The sequence below is a fragment of the Chrysemys picta genome, chromosome 1 (assembly GCF_011386835.1).
Source record: "Chrysemys picta bellii isolate R12L10 chromosome 1, ASM1138683v2, whole genome shotgun sequence".
Lineage (NCBI taxonomy): Eukaryota > Metazoa > Chordata > Testudines > Emydidae > Chrysemys > Chrysemys picta.
This window is the reverse complement of record NC_088791.1, coordinates 349,466,218-349,480,136: the sequence shown is the minus strand read 5'-3', so window position 1 is coordinate 349,480,136 and position 13,919 is coordinate 349,466,218. Positions and strand designations below refer to the sequence as shown.

The window sequence follows — 13,919 nt, the reverse complement described above, 5'->3', positions numbered from 1 at the left end:
TCACTTGACAAATGCCCTGATTATCCTCTGACGAAGATGTTTGCTTTTCACGCTGTACACAATTGGATTTATGAGCGGTGGGACCAGCAGGTAGAAATATCCCATGACCATTTGAAGCAAGTGAGAAGAGTTGTTACCAAATCTGTGTATCACAGCCAGGCCAATGTCTGGTGTATAGAAAAGCAGGATGGCACAGAGGTGGGAGACGCAGGTGTTCAGGGCCCTCAGGCACTCCTCGTGTGATGCGATGCTCACCACTGTTTTGAGGATCATCACATAAGAGAGGAAGATGAGCAGCAAGTCCAAAACCATCGTTAAGAATCCATCAGACAAACCATAGATGTTGTTGACTGTGATATCCGCAAAAGCCATCTTCATGACATCCAGGTGCACGCAGCAGGAATGGGAGAGGACATTGTCTTGACAGTATCAGAACCGTTTCAGGAGAATGGGGCGTGGGAATGAAGTGGCCACAGCTCTGAGCACAAACACCAATCCCATCTTGGCTATTCTCGGTGGAATTAAGATGGCAGGATATCTCAGTGGGTTAGAGATTGCGATGAAGCGGTCAAAGGCCATCAACAACAGCACGGAGGATTCAAATTTTGCAAGCGAGTGGATGAAGAAGAGCTGGGCAAAACAGGCATCGAGGCTGTCTCCCTAGAGTTGAACAAGTACATGCCCAGTATCGTCGGCATGGTGGATAGTGACAAGCCAAGGTCTGTGACGGCCAACATGGAAACGAAAATGTACATGGGCTCATGGAGGCTTGAATCTGTTTTTATAATGAACAGAATGACTGAATTTCCTACTATCGAAATAACATACATTAAGCAAATGGGGATAGAGATCCATAGGTAGACGTCTTCCTGCCGAGGTATACCGGTCAGTAGGAACACTGCAGCGTTGAAGTTGATGTCATTGACAGCTGAAATAATGTACTGGGCAGATCCAGGGAATTTTGAACTTTCCTTCCTGAAAGGAAAAAGAACAGGAGACTAGATGATAATTAGCGAGGCAGCTTTCTGCTCTCAGTGCAAGTCTAGAGACTCCCAGGAGCTCAATGAAGATCAGCAAAAACATATCCTTGGATCCAAGGATAGGAAGATATGCACTGCCAGACTGGATCAGACCTGAAGTCCATCTAACCCACTATCCAGTGGCCAGTTCCAGATGCTGCAGTGGAAGGTGGAAGAAGCCCTGCAATAGGCAGCTATGAATAACCTGCTCCCATGGAAAGTTTTCCCCTCAAACCCACTAGTTAGACACCTTTTGTGGTGTGAATCAAGAAAATGTAGAGCCCTTCCAAGACTCTTTTTTAAAAAATCCTCACAACTGTAATTGGATTTTCTGGTCACCCATATAAACATCCCATCCCTCTTTGAATCCTGCTAAGCTCTTGGCCCCTTTGATATATTGTTGCTGAAAGTTCCACAGGCTACGTGAGCACTGAGTGATATTACAATTGCGACCTTCACACAGACACCCTTTCTAGCCCTCCACTTCTGAGTGTTGCCCATTGTACCATGACAGGGGTATAAACACATGGCAAGTGAATGGTGAAAACAGTCATTGCATTTATCTGTCCTGCACTGAAGCTATTTATAAATGTGTTTCATTGCCTCATTATATGTATATTCTTTATTTGCTCCACTCCTGAGAGTTCAAATTATGCCAGTACATGAGATAAATTCTTATGTCCAGATTCTTAATTCAATAAAATTAACTTCAACCACGTCACTCCAGATTTACATGTGCAATTTTGATCAGAACCAGGCTCGATTAACTTTCCCTTAACTCAGGCTCCCATTAATACACTCTGACCCCCAGGAATCCCTCCATGGGAAGCTGAAGTGCTTGGCCTGACCAATGTTCCCTGACTCCAGAGAGTTTGATCATCCTACAAGCTTCCCGTCATCCTCACAGGACCTGCATCCTCTCCCCAGGCATATGTCTGTAGATATTTTTTGGTAAATTACAAGCTTACACAGACAGTTACTTCAGCTGGCGGAGGAGGGGATGGTGTCACAAATGGGCGAATATGCAAACACTAGGTTTACACTAATATCCAGTTGACTATGCATATACTTGAGCCATGCTCCAGTAAGAGAACATGGCACAAACTACATACAACCACCATTACACTCCCCTTTCAGCTCCTGTATTTGCTTAAACACAGACCAGCAGTTCAGTTCTCTCGGGACTTTGTGGAAAGACTTGTACAAGTCTTGCAGAGTGATTGAATGCACAACCCTGAATAGAAGTGTTAGAAACAACTTCTGGTCAGTTACCAGGAGACAGTATCGTGCAACTGTTCACTGAACAAAGAGTTAATAGCACAAACCCATTGCACACAGTATTTGGAATACATTTGACATACTTTCGAAAGATAAAACCATTAAGCAGTAAAGTTTCCACTGCTCCTTCCTGTAGAGATTCCAACTAGTCTGCTCCTGGCTTTTGATATTCATTCAGATCATGAACGTTTGGTTTGTATCTTTTCAAGTAGGAAGGCAAGTGTCTTTATGAAGCATGCTTGTACATTCCCTTGGGGGCAACTTCGCCATCAGGGAACCTCAGCTGCTTGGCTTAGTGTGCACCAGCTTTAACCCCGTCACGGCCAATGGCAAACTGCAGGAGCCCAAGTCACAGGGGATGGGTGGTGATGCTGCCCAACTGGACGGCAGCGCCAGCCCTGCTGCAGGCTCTATTCCGGGGTTCTAGTCACAGGGCTACCTCGGGGGCAGCCAAGTTGATACGATGATGCTGACACAGCTGTGAGCTTTCCACAATAAAATTAATGAATAAGTAAATTAATAATAAAATAACATAGGAGCAGATTACATAGGACCCATGATAGCTTATGCCCAAATAAATTTGTTAGTCTCTAAGGGTACATCTACACTACGGGGGGAGTCGATTTAAGATACGCAAATTCAGCTACGTGAATAGCGTAGCTGAATTCGGCGTATCGCAGCCGACTTACCCCGCTGTGAGGACGGCGGCAAAATCGACTTCTGCGGCTTCCCGTCAGCGGCTCTTACTACCACCTCCGCTGGTGGAGTTAGAGCGCCGATTCGGGGATCGATTGTCGCGTCCCAACGGGACGCGATAAATCGATCCCCGAGAGGTCGATTTCTACCCGCCGATTCAGGCGGGTAGTATAGACCTAGCCTAAGGTGCTACAAGTACTCCTTGTTGTTTTTGAAATGTAGAGTCTGTCATCTGGATTTCCTTAGAACCTGAAAAGATCACAGAGTCTCAACCCTCAATCAATTGCTTGTCAGCAAACAAAAGTCTAGTAGAGACAACACCGGAGCTATGAGCTGGGAAGAGCCTGTTTCTGGGCTCCAGACATATTGCCGAGTTCACAATGCTGAGAATCTCTCCAGACTGACAGGCACAGACACCGCTGGGGAAGTCTCAAGGCCCTTGACCTGCCTGGGTCCCCTTCAGAGCAGGAAGGCTTGGGGTCAGAAACAGGGGAAGACTGTTGTTTGAAAACGCTCTTATTCTCGGCTGTTCGGCTTTAGTCCTACTGTTCAGATTAAACAGTAGTTTGGTTCCACTTGTCTCCCACTAGTCACAGACTCCCAGAGGGAAGAACCACAGCTGCCGAACCCACTCGGACCTGCTCGGCAAGCACAGTCCACCTGCACTGTGCGGTAGCCCAGGGCCCAGTCTTAGGGTGGGAGGATCGCGGGACTCCACCCCATGAGAGGGCAGAATATGAGGCCTGACATCTGGCACTCAGAGACCAGAGGGGGGGCAGAGATGTAGGTAGCTCTGTAACCTGGAGGGGTATCTGGAGGGCAGAAATGCTGAATCCCTCAGCCGCTAAGGAAGCACTAATATGCCCTATGAGACCTGTTTTCTGAATTTCTGCTTTCACAATCGAGCCAGAGAATAAAATCTTTGAAAATGCATTTGCTGGTTCAATTTGCAGAAGCAAATAAACCTGAGGTAGTTTGGAAACTAGACACTGATATTCTGTGGGGTCTCCTCTTGCTCAGCCCCTGGCAGGATCGGGCCCCGAGCACACGGAATCTCTAGAAATGGGCCCCTTGAGAAATCCTGACTCGGGGCATCGGGGTTTTAACACTTTGAGGTCGCTTTCAATGTGAGATGTCTGTGTTGCTTGAGCAGCCCACGGTGGAGCATGGGCAGATGTAGGGGAGGGGTTCCCAAGCTACGTAGCGCTGCCTGTCCTCCAGCCCTGTCACTGAGTCACTCCAGCAGCCCAGCCGAGTTCTCTGCTGCTGCACAGAACATCTGCAAATGGAAACAGCTCGCAGCCTTTCCCCTTCACTTTGCAATTTAAAGACAGTGAAACCTGCCAACGTACCCAATTCCTGCTAGCAGGGGAGCCGCTGACACCAGAGGTCTTCACCCTAAAAGACAAGGAGTCATCAGAGAGGTTGCATGTGAAGCAGGTAGTATCAGTTCAGTTAGGGAGGCAGCTGTCTTTATGAAGCATGTCTGCACATTCCCTTGGGGGCCACTTGGCCATCAGGGAAGCTCAGCTGCTTGGCTTTGTGTGCACCAGCCCTAACCCGCATCACGGCCAATGGCAAACTGCAGGAGGCCAAATCACAGGGGATGGGTGGTGATCCTGCCCAACTGTACTGCAGTGCCAGCCCTGCTGCAGGCTTTGTTCCTGGAATCTGGGCTTGTCGTCACAGAGCTACCTCGGCGGCGGCCGAGTTGTAACGATGATGCTGACACAGCTGTGAGCTTTCCATAATGAAATTAATTAATAATAAAATAACATAGGACCAGATTTCTCCTCGGCAGCCCCCATCCTACATTACAAACCCCGCATGCAGGAGAGGGAAGGGAGATTCCACAAGGCCCCCTACAGAGAAATTTCCTTCGGATCATTCCAGTAGGGGAGGTCCCTTCCTTTCTCCCTGACGACTAAACAGTGGGCCACAGGATCCAGGGATCCCCAAAGTTATGCAGAGATCTCAGTGATCCACTGGTTGCTAGGTCCCCCACCCACAATCTTTACGCTCCCACAACCGCTCTAGGACCCTCTCCAGCTCCCTGCTAGCACAGGTTCATCGATGATGTGCTACCAGGGCCTGTCACAGTAGCCACTGCCCGCAGGATCTGCTGAAGGGGCATTGTACAGGGTGGTGGGTACTGTAGAGAGATGGGAAGGCTGGTTAGAGTAGCTGATGGGCACAATACCCCAGCCACAGACTGGTCCAGAGGTTTCAACCTTTCCATACCCAGAGTGCAGCCATAGACTCCCTCTGTGCAACCTTCATTTACGTTATGAGGGATAGACAGATGAGAAGCCTCCAGTTTCTCTTGGGGATCCAAGCAGCTGCAGATGGGCAGCATCATGGCAGCTGAGCTTTCAGCGAAAAATGATCCATTTTTCTATGAAAACTCACCCCAGAAAATGGAGAAAAAGGAAACATTTTTGTTTGTGTCAAAATTTTCATAGGGGGAAATCCTCTCTGTTTTCCATCCCAGCTCTAGTTCAACCTCTCCCTTGTGCTACATTACCACACCCAGTGTCCTGTCTTGACAATGGCCCATGCAGATACTTCAGAGGGAATGAACAAAACAGGGCAAAAATCGAGTGATCCATCCCCTGTTGTCTGCTCCCAGCATCTGGCAGTCCGAGGTTTAGACACACCCAGAGCATGGGGCTGCATCCCTGACCATCCGGGCTACTAGCCAATGATGGAGCTCTCCTTCAGGAACTTCTTTAGTTCTTTTTTGGACCAGTTATACTTTTGGTCTTCACAACATCCTTTGGCAATGAGTTCCACAGGTTGACTGTACGTTGTGTGAAAAAATACTTCCTTTTTTGTTTTGAACCTGCTGCCTCTTGATTTTATGGGTGACCCCTGGCTCTTGTGAAGGGGTAAATAACACTTCCTTATAGACTTCCTCCACATTACTCATGATTTTATACACCTCTATCATATCCCCCCTGAGTCGTCTCTTTTCCAAGATGAAAAATCCAAATCTTTGTAATCTCTCTTCACATGGAAGCGGTTCCATACCCCTAAATATTTTTGTCACCCTTCTCTGTAGTTCTTCAAATAGAAACATATCTTTTATGTGATGGGGCGACAAGAACTGCCATCAGTATTCAAGATTTGGGCTGCAGCATACTGAGTGGATGTATTCAGAGAACTATCCACAATGACTCCAAGATCTCTCTCTTGAGTGTTAACAGTTAATTTAATTCCCATCATTTTGTATGTACAGTTGGGTTTATATTTCCCAATGTACCTTATTTGCACTTCTCAGCACTGAATTTCATCTGCCATTTTGTTGCCCAGTTAACCCATTTTGTGAGGTCTTTTTGTAATTCTTCGTAATCTGCTTTGTATTTATGTATATCAAGTAGTTTTGTATCATCTGTATATTTGGCATCTCACTTTTTCCAGAGCATTTATGAATATGTTGAATAGGATTGGTTCCAGTACAGACCCCTGGGGGACACCACTATTTACCCCTCTCCTTTCTGAAAACTGACCATTTATTGCTACCCTTTCTTTCCTCTCTATTATCCAGTTACTGATTTAGGAGAGGACCTTGCTTCTTACCCCATGACTGCTCACTTTTCTTAAGAGCCTTTCATAAGGGACCTTGTCAAAAGCTTTCTGAGAGTCCAAGTACCCCATATGCCCTTGATCACCCCCAGAGGTGTAAGTGGGCCGGTACGCGCCGGCACGGCGTACTGGTAAGAAGTGGCCGCTGGTACGGGACTCTACACAGCCGACATTAAAGCGCTGCCACACAATGCTGCCACAGCAGTGCTTTTAAGACCCGACTCGCAGGGTTGCCGATGGGGTGGGGGGCAGCTGCCCCAAGGCCCAGCGATTTAAAAGGACCTGGGGCTCCCGGCCCCCGCTGCTGCAGTAACCCCAGGCCCTTTAAATCTCCCCCAGGGCCCCGGGCAGCACAGGCCAGGCAGCACCAAAGAGCTGGCAGGGGGAGGCTGACCCCAGCCCCGCCCCTTCTGCCTGAGGCCCCGCCCCTGATCACCATATGACATGTTGGTTGACCCCCTTAAAGAATTCTAGGAGACGGGTGAGGCGCGATGTCCCTTTGAAAAGCTGTGTTGATTCTTCCCCAACAGTGTTTAACTACGAGTCTCATCATTCTGGTCTCTACTATTCTTTCAACCAATTTCACTGGTACTGGCCTGGATTCCCTCTGAAGCCTTTTTTAAACATCAGCATCACATTAGCTGTGTGCCAGTCATCTGATACAGAGGCTGTTTTCAGCCATAGGTTACATCCCACAGTTACTAGTCTGATTTGATCACTTGTTATCTGAGTTCCATCAGAACGCTTCCATCTGGTCCTGGTGACTTATTACTGTTAAATTGATCCGATTTTTTCCCCAAACCTCCTCTAATCACACCTCAGTGTGAGACAGTTCCTCAGATTTGTCACCTAAAAAGAATGGCTCAGGTGTGGAAAGCTCCGTCACATCCTCTGCAGGGAAGACCAATGCAAAGAATTCACTTAGCCTCTCCGCAACAGCCTCACCTTCTTGAGTGCTCCTTTAGCACCTCAATTGTCCAGTGGCTCCACTGGTTGTTTGGCAGGCTGACGGCTTCTTATGTACTTTTGAAAAAATGCTGTTAATTTTGTATCTTTTGCTACTTGCTTTTCAGATCTTTTTAACTAGGTGCACAATATCGCCAAACCCCACTCAAAAATTATGAGTCATGCCCCACAAAAATCATGAGATTTGTTTAAAAATAATGAGATTTAAAGGTATACTAATGTGGGATTTATTTTCATGTGCCTTTGGTGCCTGAACCTTTGGGGCGCACCTAATTCCAGTTTTCTAGCTTTTCTGCAACACACTTTTTAAAAAACTTTCTTAGGAAAACTGAGAGCTGAGGTTCCCACGCAGTGTCTTGATCCCAGAAGTTGGGGCTTTCAGAAAGACAGGAACTAGTGCGAGACTCCCAATAAAATCCCAGGAGCTGGTGCTGCTGGCCGTCTCTCAAGCAGAGCACCCACAAACAAAGACACTGAGGGTTGGTTAGTGGACATGTCTGGTCACACAGTCCATCAGTGACAGCAACACTGTTTCCCTCTGCACTGGGATACAGAGCCCCCTGGTGTAAGGAACAGGGTTATACCACAGACAGACAGACATAACAGTGATGGGCTCACACAGTCACTGGGTACCTCAGGCACAGGGTCTCTCCTCATGTTTAGGCATTAGACATGTAGTTAAGCAAGGGCCATCCCCATTTTTAATAGAAAGTGGCATGATGAAAGCTCAGCTTCAAATGCCTGCTCCTAGCTCTCTCTTGGACGCAAACAACTCCCTCCCCCACATCCAGCTACCCCCAAACTTGGTGATGATGGAAATTTGGATGCAGGGTGTGAGGTCTATCACCAGCGCTAGAGAGGCTCTCAGTGCTCATGGAGCCGGTGGGGATCAGGATCAGACCAAGGGGCAGCCCAGCAGGGCTCTGCTCAGCCAGGCAACGCTTTCCAGATCCTTCATTCTCTGAAATCACGTCCTGATCCCCCCTCTTGCTGCCAAAGGGGGCTGTGCTAATGACAGGTCTCATCACCAAGGGGTGTTGGGAAGGGTTCAGGTTCTCCACCCAGTGCCCCAAATCACCAGTATGAGGCATACAGAGCTGAAATCTCTCTACTCCGTGCTGATTAGGCCTCAACTGGAGTATGGTGTCCAGTTCTGGGCACCACATTTCAGGAAAGATGTGGACAAATTGGAGAAAGTCCATAGAAGAGCAAAAAAAATTATTAAAGGTCTAGAAAACCTATGAGGGAAGATGGAAAGAAGTGGGTTTGTTTAGTCTGGAAAGGAGAAGACTGAGAGGGTACATAACAGTTTGGAAGGACCTAAAAGGTTTTACAAGGAGGAGGGTGAAAAATTGTTCTCCTCAACCTGTGATGATAGGACAAGAAGCAATGGGCTTAAATTGCAGCAAGGGAGGTTTAGGTTGGACATTAGGAAAACCTTCCTAACTGTCGAGGTGGTTAAGCACTGGAATAAATTGCTTAGGGAGGTTGTGGAATCTCCATCATTGGAGATTTTTAAAAGCAGGTTAGACAAACACCTGTCAGGGATGGTCCAGATGCTGCTTGGTCCTGCCATGCGTGCAGGGGACTGGACTAGATGACCTCTCGAGGTCCCTTCCAGTCCTATGATTCTATGATTCTGTGAAAATGGGTGAATGTGACCCATAGGGATATAGGCCTGGAAGTGACTTCATGGGTACATGAGCCCAGATCCCTGCTATGGCAGGTGACCCTGGCATATTGCCTGGTTCATGCACCTGTCAAGCTCCATGTTAAAACCAGCTGGCTTCTTTGCCCCACACTGCATGGAAAGGTATAATAAGAGCCAATGGCTTGAAACTGAAACCAGACAAACTATATTTGGACATGAGGCACACATTTTCAACATCGAGGGTGACTAACTGCTGGAACAAACTCCCAAGGGAGGTAGTGGATTCTCCTGCTATCTCCAGACCAAGACTGGATGCCTTCCTGGAAGATACTCCTTAGATGAACACAGGTTATGAGTTAGACAAACAAGGTCATTGGGTACAATACAGGGGTAAATGGGTGAAATTCTGAAGCCTGTGATATAGAGGAGGTCAGACTAGATGGGTGATTCTCAAACTTCTTGTTTGCGCCCCCACTTCTTTGTGTCTGTAAGAGTCGACGCCCCCACCCACGACACGACTACATATACTGATACATGCGGGGGTCAGGGCTCCACTTGAATCAGTTGTGCTTTTCTTTCTGTTGCATGAATTATCCAGCGATCCACTTGTAATAAGAGCAAAACAAAACTGCGATTGTGGTCCCTGCTTACAATGTAATGTGCACACCGCGCCGTAGCAAACGGATTCACATACAGATGGCAACAACGTTGTATCGTGCTGTGCAAACTTAATAGAAATCCGTCAAAATACACAGCACCCCCTAGAGTCAAATGCACAGCGCCACCTGAGGACTGGAGGTGTCTGGAGGAATCAGCTTTGCTAATTATTCTCTTTTGTGGGTAAAATATGAACAGTCTGGCTTTTCCCCTAAAGCTTCTCATGCCCCCGACAATGGAATACATTCCGCACACACCAGGGGGGCCCACCCCCCAGTTTGAGAACCTCTGGACCAGATGATCTAATGGCTCTTTCTGGCCTTAAATTCTATGACTCTATGAATGATTGTCTTGAGTGGATCTTTATTTTGGATCCAACTTCAACAAGTTGCTCCTCTCAATTCTGACAGGCACTCAACAAGGATAAATGCTGGCCAAGAAGAATCTGGATTATCACAGTAAAACCAGGATATATGGTCTCTTTACCGTCTAAACCAGATCCTTTCCTGTCTTGGGGAGAATCTCACAATTGTCCCACTCTTCGAGCTGGGAACAACACCCCATCTATATAAAATTCTTAACACCAAGCAGGTCCAACTGGACACCTCAGTCCATTCCCTTCGGGTGTTTGTGACCAGAGCTATACAGTCACCCCCAGCCTCCTTAAAAGTAGTAGTTTTATTGGCAAATCTCACAAAGCATTCGAGAAAATGGTTTTAAAATACCAGGTAGCTGTCAAATGTCTACACTCATCTATCTCACGTATCACTGCAAGATAAGTTAGACAGGGTTTGCTCTGGAGATAGAGAAACAGAACTGGCCCAACTTACATTTTTTTGGGAAGCCAAGGAGCTCTTGGGACACATCCTTGTTTCCCTGTGTCTCTGAGAACATCTTCCCATCTGTTTGCTCCTTTCTTGCGGAAGCAGCCTTTGCTGAAACCTGTGTAAGCCTGGGCCCAGTCACCATAGTGGTCCGCCATGTCCATGTTTCAGGGCCTAGGTTTGAAGCTCACCTCTGCCCTGAGATTGCTGCCTTAGACACCAAGGAGCTGGAGTCTCAGAGCTTCCCAGAAACCAGACGTCACAGGAGGCTGTGATAAGAAGCCTTTTATAGACCAATGTTAGAGGTGCTGCTCTGTGGAACCCTGACATAGCCCTGATTTTAGAGTCTCAGAGAATCTGAGCACCTTGTATGTATGTATCCTCCTGCCACCTCTGTGAGGCAGGGCAGGGCTATTATCCACCTGTGCAGAGGCTCAGAGACAGCCAATGGCTTGCCCATGGTCACACATGTCATGGAATCAAACCTACATATCTTGAGTTGCAGAGCCATGCCAAGACTACAGGACCAGACTTCCAGCCATCTGAGCGGTGACAGACCTGGCTTGATTTTCTGCTTTGCCAGCAGAGCTCCCCCCGTGGTGCAGAGAGCGGGGATGGCAAGGAGCCAGTTACAGTGGTTTGATTTTCTGGCCTGTTCTCCCCCCCTGCATGAGCAGAGATTAGAGCAGCCTGGGGGCTGGGCTGACCTCTGCCCATTAGTAACGGCTTCCAAGAGCATGGCACAGTCTAGCCAAGTCCCTGGGGACAGGGGCCAGCCCAGAGTGTGGTAGTCCTGCAGGTGCTCTACCCTTCCCTCTAAGGTCCTTGCAATTACTTACTCTCAGCCTGGGATACCTAAAAAAGGAGCCCCCTCAGTGGGGTCACATTAATTCAGTCTTCTCCAAAACACAAGGTCTCCTAACCCGCATCACAATCCTCCTCCTTTACTCAGGAGCCTCCCACTACCCTCCTAGCTGGGGCCAGCATTGGTTCAAACTTCCCACATCCCTATTCCTCTTTTTCCCCTGAAATCCCACCCCCTACCCCATCTCTTCCCACTAAGCCCTGCCCCCTGCTCCTCCACTTCCCCCGATGCTCCGCCCCCAGCCAGGCCAGAGTCGGGCCATGGTAAGAGCTGCCCCAGGAGCACAGGTTGCTGTGGGGAACTCTGGACTCTCCACTTTCCCTGGGTTGTACATCCTGGGGGAGGGGCCTAAAATGTGGAGGGCCTGGGGCTCCTCACAGTGGCTCTGGCTCTCTGGGCAGCTCTTACCACAGCCTGGAGATAGGGCAGAGGGAGGGGCCTCAGGGGAAGAGGATCCAGGATTGAATAGGTGACGGCTACCCCCTTATAATAGGTGACTGTGTTTTGTGTCTCCCGTGTCTCCAGCCCTGGAGACGGGTGATGAACTGACACTTCACTTGACAAATGCCCTGATTATCCTCTCACGAAGGTGTTTACTTTTCACACTGTACACGATTGGATTTATCAGGGGTGGGAGCAGCAGGTAGAAATAGCCCAGGACCATTTGAAGCAAGTGAGAAGAGCTGTTACCAAATCTGTGTATCACAGCCAGGCCAATTTCTGGTGTGTAGAAAAGCAGGATGGCACAGAGGTGGGAGACGCAGGTGTTCAGGGCCTTCAGGCACTCCTCGTGGGATGCGATGCTCAGCACTGTTTTGAGGATCATCACATAAGAGAGGAAGATGAGCAGCGAGTCCAACCCCACCGTTAAGAGTGTGGTACACAAGCCATAGATGCTGTTGACTGTTATATCCGAACAAGCCATCTTCATGACATCCTGGTGCACGCAGTAGGAATGGGAGAGGACATTGTCTCAACAGTATCGGAAGCGTTTCAGCAGAAAGGGGTATGGGAATGAAGTGGCCACCACTCTGAGCACAAACACCAGTCCCATCTTGGCTATTCTCGGTGGGGTTAAGATGGCAGCATATCTCAGTGGGTTACAGATTGCGATGAAGCGGTCAAAGGCCATCAACAACAGCACGGAGGATTCAAATTTTGCAAACGAGTGGATGAAGAACAGCTGGACAATACAGGCATCGAGGCTGATCTCCCTAGAGTTGAACAAGTATATGCCCAGTATCGTCGGCATGGTGGATAGCGATAAGCCAAGGTCTGTGACGACCAACATGGAAAGGAAAATGTACATGGGCTCATGGAGGCTTGAATCTGTTTTTATAATGAAGAGAATGACTGAATTTCCTACTATCGAAATAACATACATTAAGCAGAAGGGGATAGAGATCCACAGGTAAACATCTTCCTGCCCAGGTATCCCGGTGAGAAAGAACACTGCAGAGTTGAAGTTGGTGTCATTGACAGCTGACATAATGTACTGGGCAGATCCGGGGACTTTTGAACTTTTCTTCCTGAAAGGAAAAAGAACAGGAGACTACATGATATTTAATGAGACATCTTTCTGCTCTCAGTGCAAATATAGAGACTCCAAGGAGCTCAATGAAGATCAGCAAAAACATATTCTTGGATCCAAGGTTAGGAAGATAGGCACTGCCAGACTGGATCAGACCTGCAGTCCATCTAGCCCACTATCCAGTGGCCAGTTCCAGATGCTGCAGCGGAAGGTGGAAGAAGCCCTGCAATAGGCAGCTATGAATAACCTGCTCCCATGGAAAGTTTCCCCCTCAAACCCACTAGTTAGACATAATTTCTTGTGTGAATCAAGAAAATGTAGAGTCTTTCCAAGACTCTTTTTTAAAAAATCCTCACTCGTTTAATTGGATTTTCTGGTTACCCATATAAACATCCTGTCCCTCTTTGAATCCTGCTAAGCTCTTGGCCCCTTTGATATCTTGTTGCTGGGAGTTCCACAGGCTACGTGAGCACTGAGTGATTTTACAATTGCGACCTTCAGACAGACACCCTTTCTGGCTCATAGCTTCTGAGTGTTGCCCATTGTACCATGACAGGTGTATAAACACATGGCAAGTGCATGGTGAAAACAGTCATTATATTTTTCTGTCCGGCACTGAAGCTATTTATAAATGTGTTTCATTGCCTCATTATATGTATATTCTTTATTTGCTCCACTCCTGAGAGTTCAAATTATGCCACTGCCTGTTTCCAATACATGGGATAAATACTTATGTCCAGGTTTTTAATTCAATAAAATTGACTTCAACCACGTCACTCCAGATTTACATGTGCGATTTTGATCAGAACCGGGCTCGATTAACTTTCCCTTAACTAAAGCTCCCATT

At 47.7% G+C, this 13,919-nt stretch overlaps 2 pseudogenes; both read right to left on the bottom strand.

The window, feature by feature from the left end:
- On the bottom strand, positions 1 to 10,834 carry LOC135981552 (olfactory receptor 51G2-like; annotated as a pseudogene).
- A 1,260-nt stretch (positions 10,835 to 12,094) lies between these two features.
- On the bottom strand, positions 12,095 to 13,030 carry LOC103307092 (olfactory receptor 51G2-like; annotated as a pseudogene).
- Positions 13,031 to 13,919: the final 889 nt, after the last annotated feature.